We start from the raw sequence: 12688 nt of genomic DNA on the forward strand, positions 1-12688 counted from the left end.
TCTGGTTATCTCTAGTGCTTCCTGCCCTTGCTAAATCTGACTGGAGCCTGTCCTTCCTGTGATTCTGGTTGTGTCAGAACTCCTCAGAGTCAAGCTGTCTCTGTGATCTTGTGATTCTGGGATCCTGGGATCCTGGGCTTGTTAGATCACTTGGGAGTGTGGCTTTCTCTGTGTGTTCAAGGCCTAACTTCTTAAATTGTGAATCACAACCCTATATGGGATCCTGCAACCTGATGTAGAGCCTGAAAAAACTTTGACAGCAGTAAGCAGTCTCTGGACTTAAAAGAAAACAAAAACAAATTCAGAATAAAACCCAATGAACCTGGAGTATTTGTGGAAGTGTTGACTGTGTTGTGTTTTATGGCTTCTCTGCAGACTTGGTTCTGAAGACACAGCATGCACACTTTCAATTGTGTGTGTTGTCACACCATGCAGTGTCCATGGATGCTGCCTCCAACACCTAGACTCAGACAAGGTTTTCCACTGTTGTAGATACATAGTGGCTCAAGTCAAAAAAAACCCAAACAAACAAACAAAAAAAACCCAAAAATGTGGTTATTTTCTCTTATTCTTCAGCAAGGAAGTGTCAGAGCTTTTGGTTATATTGTGTTAGAATATTTGATGTTAAAGCTCATGCTTGGGTTGCTGTCATAAGTTCCATTAAAAAATATCACTAAATTAATTCCATCTTGAGATTAGGTCAGAATTTCCAACTATTTCTGAAGTGACCCGATACATATTCTGTCATTTGTTCTACACATATTAGTGTGAAGCAACATTCTCAGAACTGATAATTATGAAATCAAAATATTGATCAACACTGGAAGGATGTTGATGCTCATGTCCCACTGCATCGAATATTCATCCACACTGTCACCTATTATGTAAAGCTAGCATACCCATCTCATTAGTATTTAAATTTGTTTTCATGTTTAATAAATGGTAAAATCATAGGCATTCTAAAGACTTGTTTTAAGATAATTTTTATGCTTTATATCAGTAAATGTTTGGTTTGTGTATCTATTTTCTATAGGTCTATGTCCAGGATCATGTAAAAAAATTCTCCAGTAAAAAGAGGTCACAGGTAGAAAAGCGTGCTAAACTAGTTTAAAGCAAAGATTTGGAACAGAGATTTTAATAAGGCAGACTTGATTTCCCTCTTCATTCCTTTAAAACTATCTATTGATAAGAGTATGCAACAGCACATAAAATATACAACACTCCTGTTCTCATGTGACTCACATTTAAGTATCTCTCATTGGTCACCATATGAGGAAGTCCTGTTAAACATCCGCGGACCCCAATACTCACAAATCAGGAATAATAGCATCCATCTTGTTCAAATGCTGTAGCTGGGTTTCCTGTTTTGCCTTTGTGGTTTGAGATGGTATTTTGCTGTGCACCCCAGGCTAACCTGAAACTCACAATCTTTACGACTCAGTATCAAGCATGCCACTTCTACAGACTTGCACCACTGTGTGATGATGGTTTTCATAGTGTAAGCTTCTGCTTCTGAAAAATTGTAGGAAGTAACCATTACAGAAAAGCATTACATTTAACATCATCCATAACCTTACCTAGAGATATATATTACCATTTAATTTATTTTTTTCTGATTATGTGCTTAGTCAATGTTCTCTTGTTGTAAAGAGACACCCTGACCACAGCAACTCACGGCAACTCTTATGAAAGAAAGCATTTCATTGGTGTTTGCTTGTATAGTTTCAGAGGTTTAGTCCATTATCAGCTTGGTAGGATTCATGAAGGCATACAGGGAGACAAATGCTAGAGAGTAGCTGAGAGTTTTACATCGAGATCTGCAGGCAGCAAGCAGAAGGGGGTGGCTAGCCTGAGCATTTGAAACCCCTAAACCTACCCTCAGTACTACAATTCCTCCAACAAGGCTACACTTATCTTAGCAAGGTCATACCTCCTAATGACCAAGCATTCAAGTATATGAGCCTATGAGGCCACTCCTATTCAAACCACCACATATGTATAACTTTAAGATGTATTATTTCTTGTGTTAGGGGACACTCGCACAGCGGTATGCATGACAGGACAACTTCATGGAGTTGGGTCTCTCTTTCCAACTTTCCATGGTTTCCAGGGATCCAACCCAGATCACAAGGCTTGGACAGAAGGCACATTACCAGCTGAGCCATCTTGTTGGCCTTTTGCTATATTATTTAAAGGACAATCCCAGGACACTTGTTCTTTATACATTTATACTGTTTAATTGTTTTGCCTTTCAGAAGTGTCCAACCAGTATATGCTTCTTCCAATCATCTGAGGTGTTCCTGTCTCTCTTTGGGGAGAATTAATGCCAATTCAAACTTTTTGGAAGAATGATATTCCTCCAAGTTAGGTCACAATTTTCTGTAGTTATTAATTAGAACTTCCAAATTAAACAAACAAACAAAAGATAAGACCACCAGGCTTGTGTCATAAGTAAAATATTTTGACTGTAAACAATCTACTTAAGTTATTTCAAAAACAATGTCTTCCTATATATATACATACGCACATATATACAGATATATGAATGTATATGTATATATGTATATATACATATATATACATGTATATATGTGTATATATATGTATATATGTGTATATATATGTATATATATATATATATATAATGAACTGGAAGTAGACCAAGAGTCACAAACTATCAGGGCATTAGCTAGTCATCTTTCCTCTTGAGAAGCACATCACAAACTCATGGTACACTCACCTCTCTTCCACATCAGCCACACCCACCCTCCACAGGCTAGCTTATGCTAAGTCTATGGGGACCACATTCAGACTTTTTAGTTTTAGCTGCTGTTTTTCAATTCCAGGCCTTGAAAAGGAGTCTAATGGACTCAACCTATCTTCTTTTGAACCAACAGCCCAGGTCAGTGGACACAGATAATTCCTATGGGAAGGCACACAGGGTGGAGGATCTACTCTTAGTTCAACCAGTTGTAGCCAGGGAACAAGATAACACAAAGTACCGTTGAAATTATGAACAGGGAAGGGTACTTGAGAAGGCAGGCATAACTGAACACTCTGAAAACCTTTCCCAGGCATATGAGATAATCTAATAAATGTAATAATTCCAGGTAGAGAACTCTACATGGACCAGTGTAGAGAGTCAAGCATAATTTTGATAGTCCAGTGTTCATATCCAGAGTCACATACAGAGTCATGTCACATACAGGACATGAATTACAATATTTGAAATTTAAATTATCTTCCCAACAACTCAACTGAGGCTGATGCATGGATTATAGTTATTCACAGTGCAAGGCAGGGGTTGTCAGGGACTTAAAACTTAAAACCATGATCTCTTTTGGAATTCCATGTTTAAGGTAAGAACTCTACATGGGCCAATGTGCACAGTCAGATAAAGGGGATTTGTGTTCATTTTATCATACCTAACTTTATTAGAAAGGTAACTCGATATTGTATTGTTTATAGACTATACATAAATATAAAATTAGAAATATAAAATTAGAAAATGAAATGTCTAACCACTCACACATATTATCGCCTACTCAGGCTCCACACCCACACTCTGGAAGTGGTTAGAATCTTTCTAGACTATATAGAAAACTTGCAGCACAGGTATTTTTCAGGCAAAGGAAATCACAGCTCCCATATCCTTTCATTATTTCAAACCCACCTCTAACTATTGAATGGCTAAGAGTGTTTCTGATTCAGGACTACTTCTATGTCAGTTCATCTGTTGTTTATGACTATGTCAGGCCATCTAGTATGTTTTAGATAATATATTTGGATAATTATTTTAAAATACTGTTCTTTGTGTAAGTATATACAACATGAATGTAAGCACATGAGCTTAAAATATTATAATTTAATAGTTGTTGTCACATCAGCATAGTGGACAGTTGTCACTAATAAATAATTTTAGCTCAGTTTGATTGACACCAGAAGCACAGAACTTATTTCCCACATGCTATGCTCATTTCCTTCCCATCTTTTGCTTTCCAGTTGAAAGGCAATACATCTTCTGAGTGACGTTTTGGTCATAGTTATAGCCCTTTCCTCATTTATGTCATTAAGGAATAATTTTCATGCCATCAATTCTCTCATCCTCAGTATAGAATCTAATGATTTCTAGTACACTCAGCAAGCTAGAGAGCCATAATTCCAATCAGCTTTTAGAGCATTCAAGAGAGAAAACTTCCACCCTTTGTAATTTTCTGCATCCTTCAGGAACTTGGTCATTAAGAAACAGCAACTACAACAACAGCAGCTGCAGCAACAACAAAAATAACCCAGTTCCACTGCAGACCACGTGCATAGGTATGCATGCATGCGTGCCAGGAGGTAATGTGTTCTAAGGAGCCTCAGTGACTTCACCTTGGCCAGGTTGAAGAGTCACCTTAATAAGACTTTTAAGTGCTTGATGAAAAATAAATCAAAGAGAGTTGCAAATGTAAATAATTCAATGGAGCATAGTTTAACAACCAGTAATTTTTTATGTTACCTTGGTAAGAGATCTCTGAGTCCGGAGACTGGAGCAATGCACTTACATTTCTCCCGATGCCAAGTACAGTGATTTACATAAAGAGGAGGCTTCAAATATACTTTTAACGTAGGCTCTACAGTATAAAGATGGCAAATCTACAGAGATTATTCCCTAAGGGAGTTTTTGACTCAACATTAAAATTTATTTAGAAAATGCCTGTTTTTCATGTAAAGCTCCCAAGTTTATAACTTTAAGTCTAACACAGAATAAACCATCATAAGTGCTGTACTCCCAGCTAACACCCTTCCTGCTCTTAGACAAAGCCAGCTGAGCTCATCATAATTAATGCTACATACCCAAGAGTGCATAGTGATAACCACATATTGTTAACTGCTTTAAAATGCATTGGATTTAATTAGCCAGAAAAAGCAGTTTATGTATATTGTAAAATGGCTTTTGTTGATTTTTTTCCCCCACTGTGGATGGCAGGCTAGCTTCTCGGTACCCTCCTGTCTTTGCCTCCCGTCTCTCCATAGGAGAGCTGGGCAGCAAATGTCTTTACCTATAGAATAAGCCCCTGCAGTTCTTATTACCTACGTCCCAGTTTGCAAATAGGAGTGATTTCTCTCCTATTTGAATCCCTTTGTTTCTTGCTCTTGTCTTACAGCTGTAGCGTAAAATCTTTAAGCAATTTATTGAGCAAAAGCAGAGAGAGCAGACACCCTAGCTTCTTCATTCCTGAGCTGTGAGGAAATCCTTAGCTCTTTTCCCACTCAGGAGAGTGTAGGCTATAGGTCTGCCATATACAGCCTTTATTATGTTGAGATATGCTTCTTCTGTGCCCAGTTTCTTTAGGGTATTTACTATGAAGGGATAGTAGACTTTAAGGACTTCCCTGCACTTAACTAAGGTGATGATATGATTTCTGTCCTAGAATTCACTTATATACTACATCAACTTTGTTGATTTATGTGTGTTTAATCATCCTTGCATCTCGAATTAAGCCATTTGGTCATGATAAATGATATTTTCAATATATTGTTAAATTTGGTTGCAAGTATTTTAAAATATATTTCATTAACTCTTTGAGACTTCCATATGTGTAAACAATATATTTTGATAATATTTACCCCCTACTCCTCCTGCATCCAGCTTTCTCTAAACTTTTATTATTTTCATTTTTTAAATAGCTCATAAAGTCTCATTTGTGCTGTCTAAATACTCAAGAGCTATGGAGCCATCCACAGGACCACGGTTGACCTATTAGGGACCATAACCTAAAGAAAACTACCCTGCAACCAGTAGCCACCAACCATCAGGAGCTCCTCAGCTAGGCTGGAGGTTCCTGAGCCCATCTCTAGCCCAAACTTGAATGTTGACGAGACTGATGTGCAGATCTCATGCAGGAAACAGCTGCTGTTGGTTCCTGCGTACAGCTGTCCTGTCATGTCCAGAAGCCACTGCTTCACGTTGCTCCTTGACCTCTGGCTCTTACAAACTTTCTTCCTCTTCTGCATTGGCTCCTGAGCTTTGAGGGACATATCACACACACACACACACACACACACACACACACACACACACACACACACACACACACACTTTGTGGCCAAGTACTTGACAGACATTTGGTCTCTGTACTTTGGCCATTTGTGAATTTTTATAGTAACTGCTATCAGAAGCATTAAAAACCTTTTTTTGATGAAGTCTGAGAGTTGCATGAATCTGTTTGTAGAGATATGAATTCATAGGGCAGTTTGATATTATGTTCATTTAACAAAATAATATCAGTAGGTGTATCCCCCAGCCCATGAACCCCAGGATTCTTGGTTAGATCTACAGTAGCATCATGTGTTTCCTCCCATGGAGCAGTCCTTAAATCCCATCAGCATGTTATTGGCTATCCCATAACACTTGCCATGATTGCATCCAGGAGCATATCTTGCCGTGTGGCCATTTATCGTAGTTCGAAGAGTTTACAGCTCAGTAAGACTATTGATGACCGCCTCCAGCAGCCTGCTATTGGAGTGATGTTTTGTACAATGTGTGAAGGTTTGACTCTCTCCTTCCTTGACTGCCTAAGGCACCTTCTGATTAAAATAAAAAGCCTATGGCCTATAATAAAATGTAAAATAGTAAGGTGGGATTTCTGGACACAAAGAGAAACTCTGGGAAGGAGAGGGAGAGTTAGCCAGACAGACAGAGAAAGAAATAGGCTAGGGAAGGATAGATAACTTACAGCCATGTAGCAGAACTTTACATTAGTATAGACGGGATAATTTAATTCAGAGCTGGTGAGAAACAATGCCTAGCTGTGTGGCTAAAAAGCTTTAAGTAAATAGTCTAGGTGTCATTATTTGGGAACTGGGGTGAGCATAGAAAGTTACAGCCTGCATATCACGTCCGGGTACTACAAAGTCAGCAGGCAGGGTGGAAGCTGCCTGGTCAGTAACAACTTTATTTCTCAGTGTACTCTGACCAATGCATGTGGAGTCTTCAGCAACAGAACCTTACCATCAAGTTCTCATGGACAACATGGAGTGACAGCAATAGGTTTTATTATTCTTGGAACTATAGGATATCCCTGACCATCACTTTGAGAGAAGGCATCCTACACCTACCACTGGGCTTTTTATTTGGCAACCCATGGCTTCTGGGAGGAGCATTGTCTTATGTGTAGGGTAACCCCTAATTATCTATCTATCTATCTATCTATCTATCTATCTATCTATCTATCCATCCATCTATCCATCTATCATTTACTTATCTATCAGTTTTTAGGAAGCTTATAAAATAGTGTGTTTCCATAGTTTTTCAAATCTTCTTAGTGTTAGCCATCTCATACCAAGCCTTTCCTCCACCCTACCTTCGAATCTCTCTCCTTAGTTAAACCTCGCTCTCTTTCCTGAATTCTACAGGCATTCCAAGTTAAACACATATTTAAAGATGCAATGCTGTGCTACACATAAGAGGGAAACATGGAACATTTGTCTGTCTCACTTGCTATGCTTTATAATTCCACCCACTTAAATGCAAATTTCATTTTCTTTACAGTTGAATAAGACCCATTCTGTATGAGTACCACATTTTCATCATCCATTTATCAGTTGATAGTCTAGGTTGTTTCCATGTTCTAGCTATTGTGAATAGGGGCACAATGGACATGGTTGAAATATGTCTCTCAATAGTAGGAAGGAGAGTGAGGTTGCTTGAATATGCTTGGCCCAGAGTGGCACCATTAGGAAGTGTGGCCTTGTTGGAGGAAGTGTGTTCTAGCCACATGGGACATTCTGCTCCTGGCTTCCTTTGGATAAAGATGTAGAACTCTCAGCTCCTCTATTGCCATGCCTGCTGGATGCTGCCAAGTTTCCTGTCATGATCATAATGGGCGGAAGCTCAGAACCTGTAAGCCAGCACCAATTAAATGTCATCTTTTATAAGAATTGCCTTGGTCTTGGTGTCTTTTCTCAGTGATGGAAACCCTAACTAAGACAGTATTGGGTGTATGCCCAAAAGAAATATAGCTGAATCACATGGTAGATAAGTTTCTAGGGGTTTGTTTTGGTTTTGCTTTTGTTCCCCCGACCCGGCCACGCTTTTAAGAACTTTATTTTCTTTCCAGTAGTTAGTTGGGCACTCCACTCTTCAGTATAAAACTTCTGGATGGGTACAGTAGGCATGTGTAGTAGACCAGTAGGGCACCTCAGACTGAGCAACAGTGAACTCAGGAGCTGGCATTGTCCATTTTCTCTGGAATGCCTCCTTGGTCATTGCCTTCTCAGCGCATCCTGCTCCTCCTTCTCAATCTCCTCTGGGTCTCTGTAGAAATAAAGATCAGGCATAACCTCTCATGAGTGATCTTGGTAGATACTGCCACACATGCACAGTAATTTCCAGGCCAGTATCGACCATGTCAGACCTACAGTGTGAGCTCTCTTGTTGTTGCATGGGATGGCAATGTTCAAGTAGCACAGCATGGGATGGCAATGGATACATAGTGCAGGGGAGAGTCTGTGTTACACAGAGCAATAGTGGGCAGGCTGACTTAAGATGCCACTGTGAGGGGATGAGTCACCACTAGAAGCAGTGATTCCCTGCTTGGATCTGAGTAGCGAAGGTCTCAGGCATGAAGCAGCCACCAACGGGAGCAGCTCATCAGTGAACTTCAGCCTGGCTGGCTGACCAGTGTTCCCGGAGGATTTGATGCTGACATCAGCAGGGTTCTCAATGGTAACCATAGCCGGAGTTGCAAGTAGTAGCCACCCCAGGTCCTCTTCAGACTTATGGAGTAGATATCATCTCTATTCCATTTGTAGATGTACTGCTCCTTCTGATGAAAGTCAAGGTTGGTTCCTCCTAAGTCAGTTCCTGCCCCAAGGAATTTGAAGACATTCTTCTCCTTGATCTGCAGGATCCTGTGTATGTTTCCCTGTATGTTACAATGGGAATCAAGAACAATTCTTATAGACCTACCCCTGAACAGCATAGAAAGGTGTTTGTTTGTTTGGCTGCATCAGGATGCCCTTCCACGAAAGGTACCAAGGGCTCCACGTTCTCCACTTCTACCAGCATTTATTATTTTATTTTCTTCATTGCAGTCACAATGACTGAGGTAAGAAAAATCTCAAAGCAGTTTTAGCCTGCCTTTCTCTGATGGCTAAGAATGGTGAAGACTCTCAAGAATATTATTTCTTCTAAGAACTCTGTTCAGAGCTCCAGTCCATTTTTAATTACATTGTTTTCTTGGTAGGTACTTAGAATTTTTATTTCTTTTTATATTCTAAATGCTAATCCTCTGTCAGATTTACAGCGGCCACAGGTGTTTATGTTTTTTCTCCCCATCCCGGGGGCTGCCTTTTCAGTCAAGCAAGCCTCTTTTATATTACAGAAGCTTTTTAAGTTCATGAAGGCCCACTTGTTCTCATGTCTTGGACAATTGGGGCAAGAAAAGAACTTTGTGAATAGAACCACAGTTGTTCAGGAAAGTTTCATCATTTAGGGTCCATCACCAGGATCCTTGATCCATTTGGAATTGATTTGTGCACAGTGTGAGAAGGCTTGCAGGCATCTTATTGAGAATGTTCACTTCCATGCTCCACCAGAGAGCTTGACACACACTCTTTTGTGTTTGCATCCTGGTTTGCTTTTTGGGTCAGGGTTATATTGGTTTTGTAGAGTAAATTTGCTAGCCTTCTTTTCTATTTTATGTAACAACTTGAGAAGTAGAACTCAGCAGTGAACCGTCCACCAGCCTTGTGGGAGACTTCATTACTGCCTCTGTCTCGGTGCTCACGGCTGGTTTATTTACGTGCTTATATTTTGGTTTTGATGGATCACACATGTCTAGAAATTTAACCATTTCCTTTAGATTTTCCACTCTATTAGAACACAGGTTTTGAAAGGTATTTTCTATTTATTTTCTGTATTTCATTGATGTTTGTAATGTCTCCTTTTTTATCTCCTAATTTTATTAGTGTGAATAGTCTCTTTGTGTGTCTGTCTCTGTCTCTCTGACTCTGTCTCTCTGTTAGTGTTTGTTGATCTTGTTTATCTTTTCAAAAACAAGCTCTGTTGCATTAGTTCTTTGTATGATTCTTTTAATTTCTTGCCATATCATTTTCTGCTTTAATCTCCATTATTTGTTTCTATTTACTGATTTGGGATTAACTTGTTCTGCTTCTTCTAAGACTAGGGTACATCATTAAGGTATGCATTTTAAATTTCTCTGATTTTCAAAAACATTTGTTTTATTTTAATTATGTAAGTGTGCATAAGAGAGAGAAAGTGTGTGTGTGTGAGTGTGTGTGTGTGTGTGTGTGTGTGTGTGTGTGTGTGTGTATGCCATGCACATTTGAGTGAAGGTGCCTGTGGAGGCCAGAGGCACAAGCTTCCCCTAGAGTTGGAGTTATAGGTGGTTGTAAGACCTGATGCGGGTGCTGGGAACTGAACACTTGGTTCTCTTCGAGAGGAGTATGTGCTTTTATCTGCTGAACCATCTTCTAGCCTCTTGGGGTTTTTTTGTTGTTGTTTTGTTTTTGTTTTTGTTTTAGAGACAGTCTTACTATATATATATATATCTGCCTGTCCTGGAACTCATTATGTAGACCAGGCTGACCTGGAACTCAAACAGATCTGCCTGTCTCTGCTTCCTGAATGAGAAAATTAAAAGCATGTGCCAATGTGCCTGGCTTTCTGATTCTTTTAAAGTAGAAATCTATAACTATAAAATTTCCTTTTAAATCTGCTTTGTTTGTATCCCAGTTTCTAGTATGTTGTGTTTCTGTTTTATTTTTAAAAATATAGCTTTCACAACCCTCACCTGGTGCCTAGAGGACACTCAGAGACCCAGGGCACCACACTGGTAAGATGAGCAAGTAAGTGGTGGAGAGATGGAATAAGAAGCAAAGCAGAAGGATGTATGCACAGTGAAGAGAGGTGGGACTGGATAACCCCAGGTAGTGAGGAACAGCCTGATGGGAGTAGCCAGCAATGCCACCTGAGGACTGGTAAGGTCTTGGCCTATGCTGCTGCCAAGGACTGTGGCTGGGTCCATGGCCCTGGAGCAGCTGGGGTCTGTCCTGATATCCGTGGCTCATGCAGATGTCCCTTGTCGGCCTTGTGGTGGCATGGCACTGGATGGGGAGAGATGGCCCTGACCCTCATCTGGGCAATGTAGAAGAGCTGGCCCTAGGGGGGTGGGAGTTGGAGAGCTGACCCCACCCCTAGCTGGCTGCTGCACTCAGGAGAGCTGGCCCTGCAACTTGCTTGGGCAGCACAGTAGAGCTGGCCCTGGTGGCGTGAGTTGGTATGGGTGAGCCAGCCCTGAGGGAGTGAGTGTGAGAGAGCTGGCCCTGCCCTTTGCCTGGGCAGCATGGGAGAGCTGACCCAAGAGCATGAGAGTGGGTGAGCTGCGCCACCCCCATTACCTGCCCCTGCTTTGCCAGCTGAAGCAGTCAGGAGAGCAGGTCCTGTACCTTGCACAGGTAGCACAATAGAGCTGGCCCTGGTTGTGTAGGCGTAGGAGAACTGTCAGTCTGACCAACTCAGCTACCATCCAGGCCCAGATCCAAGACTCTGAGTTAGCCTGCCCCAACATCTACCCCATCTATAAACTGCTGAAGCACAAGAAGCTGCAGGATTTCCATGACACAGGGCAACAACAGAATATCAAAGAGGGGTCCCAGTGAAGATCCAGTGTTGATGGAGTAGCAGAAGCCAGAAGCCTCATTCCAGAACAATGAATATTTGCAAGAAAAGTTGTTTAGACAAAGTGGTATACTGTGTGACACACCGCAGCTTTCACAGATGTGTTTGTTTGTTTGTTTTTTTGAGGGGAGGTTGCAAGGGTAGAGGGTAGATATAGAGAGACAGGGAGATGAGTGGGCTTTGGGGTGCATGATATGAAATTCACAAAGAATCAATATAAAGTTTTTAAAAAGAAAAAAAGAAAAGATCTTAATTACATTTTTGTCAGTGTCTATGTGTATGTGTGAGTGTATGTACGCATCTATGTACATGTATGTTAGTATGTGTGTGTGTGCTTCTGTGTGTGTATGTGTGTGAGTGTCTGAATGAGCACATGTGTGTATGCATGTGTGTGCATGTGTGTGACTATGTGTGAGTATATGTGCACGTGTGTATATGCATGAGTGTGTTTGCATGTGGGTGTATGTGTGAGTGCATTGTGTGTATGCATGTGTGTGTGCAAGTGTGTGTATGTGTGTATATACATGTGTGTGAGTGTATATATGTGCATGTGTGTGAGTATGCCTTCCATGGCACTCATATGGCTAGACAATTTGCAAGACTCAATATTCCCCCTCCCCCATATAGATCCTGGGGTTCAAGCTCAGGCTGTCAGGTTTGGCAATGGTGTCTTTACCTGCTGAGCCATCTTGCCATTCTGTTATTTGCTTTTAATTCCTTGTTTTAATCAGATAAGAATTCAAGACTATTTCAATTTTATTATATTTGATAAGATTTTCATAAATCACATATCTGGTCCTTTCATGATGACTTGTAGATTACATATGTTCTATTCATAAATTCCTATTATTTTATCTTTGTCATTGTCTGAACATCCTAAAAGTAATCTATTCTGTCTTCAGGCTGGGATAGTTTGCCTCCACTTGATCCATTCTACTGATAAGGCTTTTCACTGAGCTTTTATTTGATAGTTTTCACTTCCAGAAACTTCAATTTAGA

At 40.4% G+C, this 12688-nt stretch overlaps 1 pseudogene; it reads right to left on the minus strand.

Annotated features, from left to right (window-relative positions):
- Window positions 1–8031: 8031 nt before the first annotated feature.
- Window positions 8032–12377, minus strand: LOC116070901 (annotated as a pseudogene).
- Between the last annotated feature and the right edge of the window lie 311 nt (window positions 12378–12688).

Source organism: Mastomys coucha, unplaced genomic scaffold (assembly GCF_008632895.1).
Source record: "Mastomys coucha isolate ucsf_1 unplaced genomic scaffold, UCSF_Mcou_1 pScaffold22, whole genome shotgun sequence".
Classification (NCBI taxonomy): domain Eukaryota; kingdom Metazoa; phylum Chordata; class Mammalia; order Rodentia; family Muridae; genus Mastomys; species Mastomys coucha.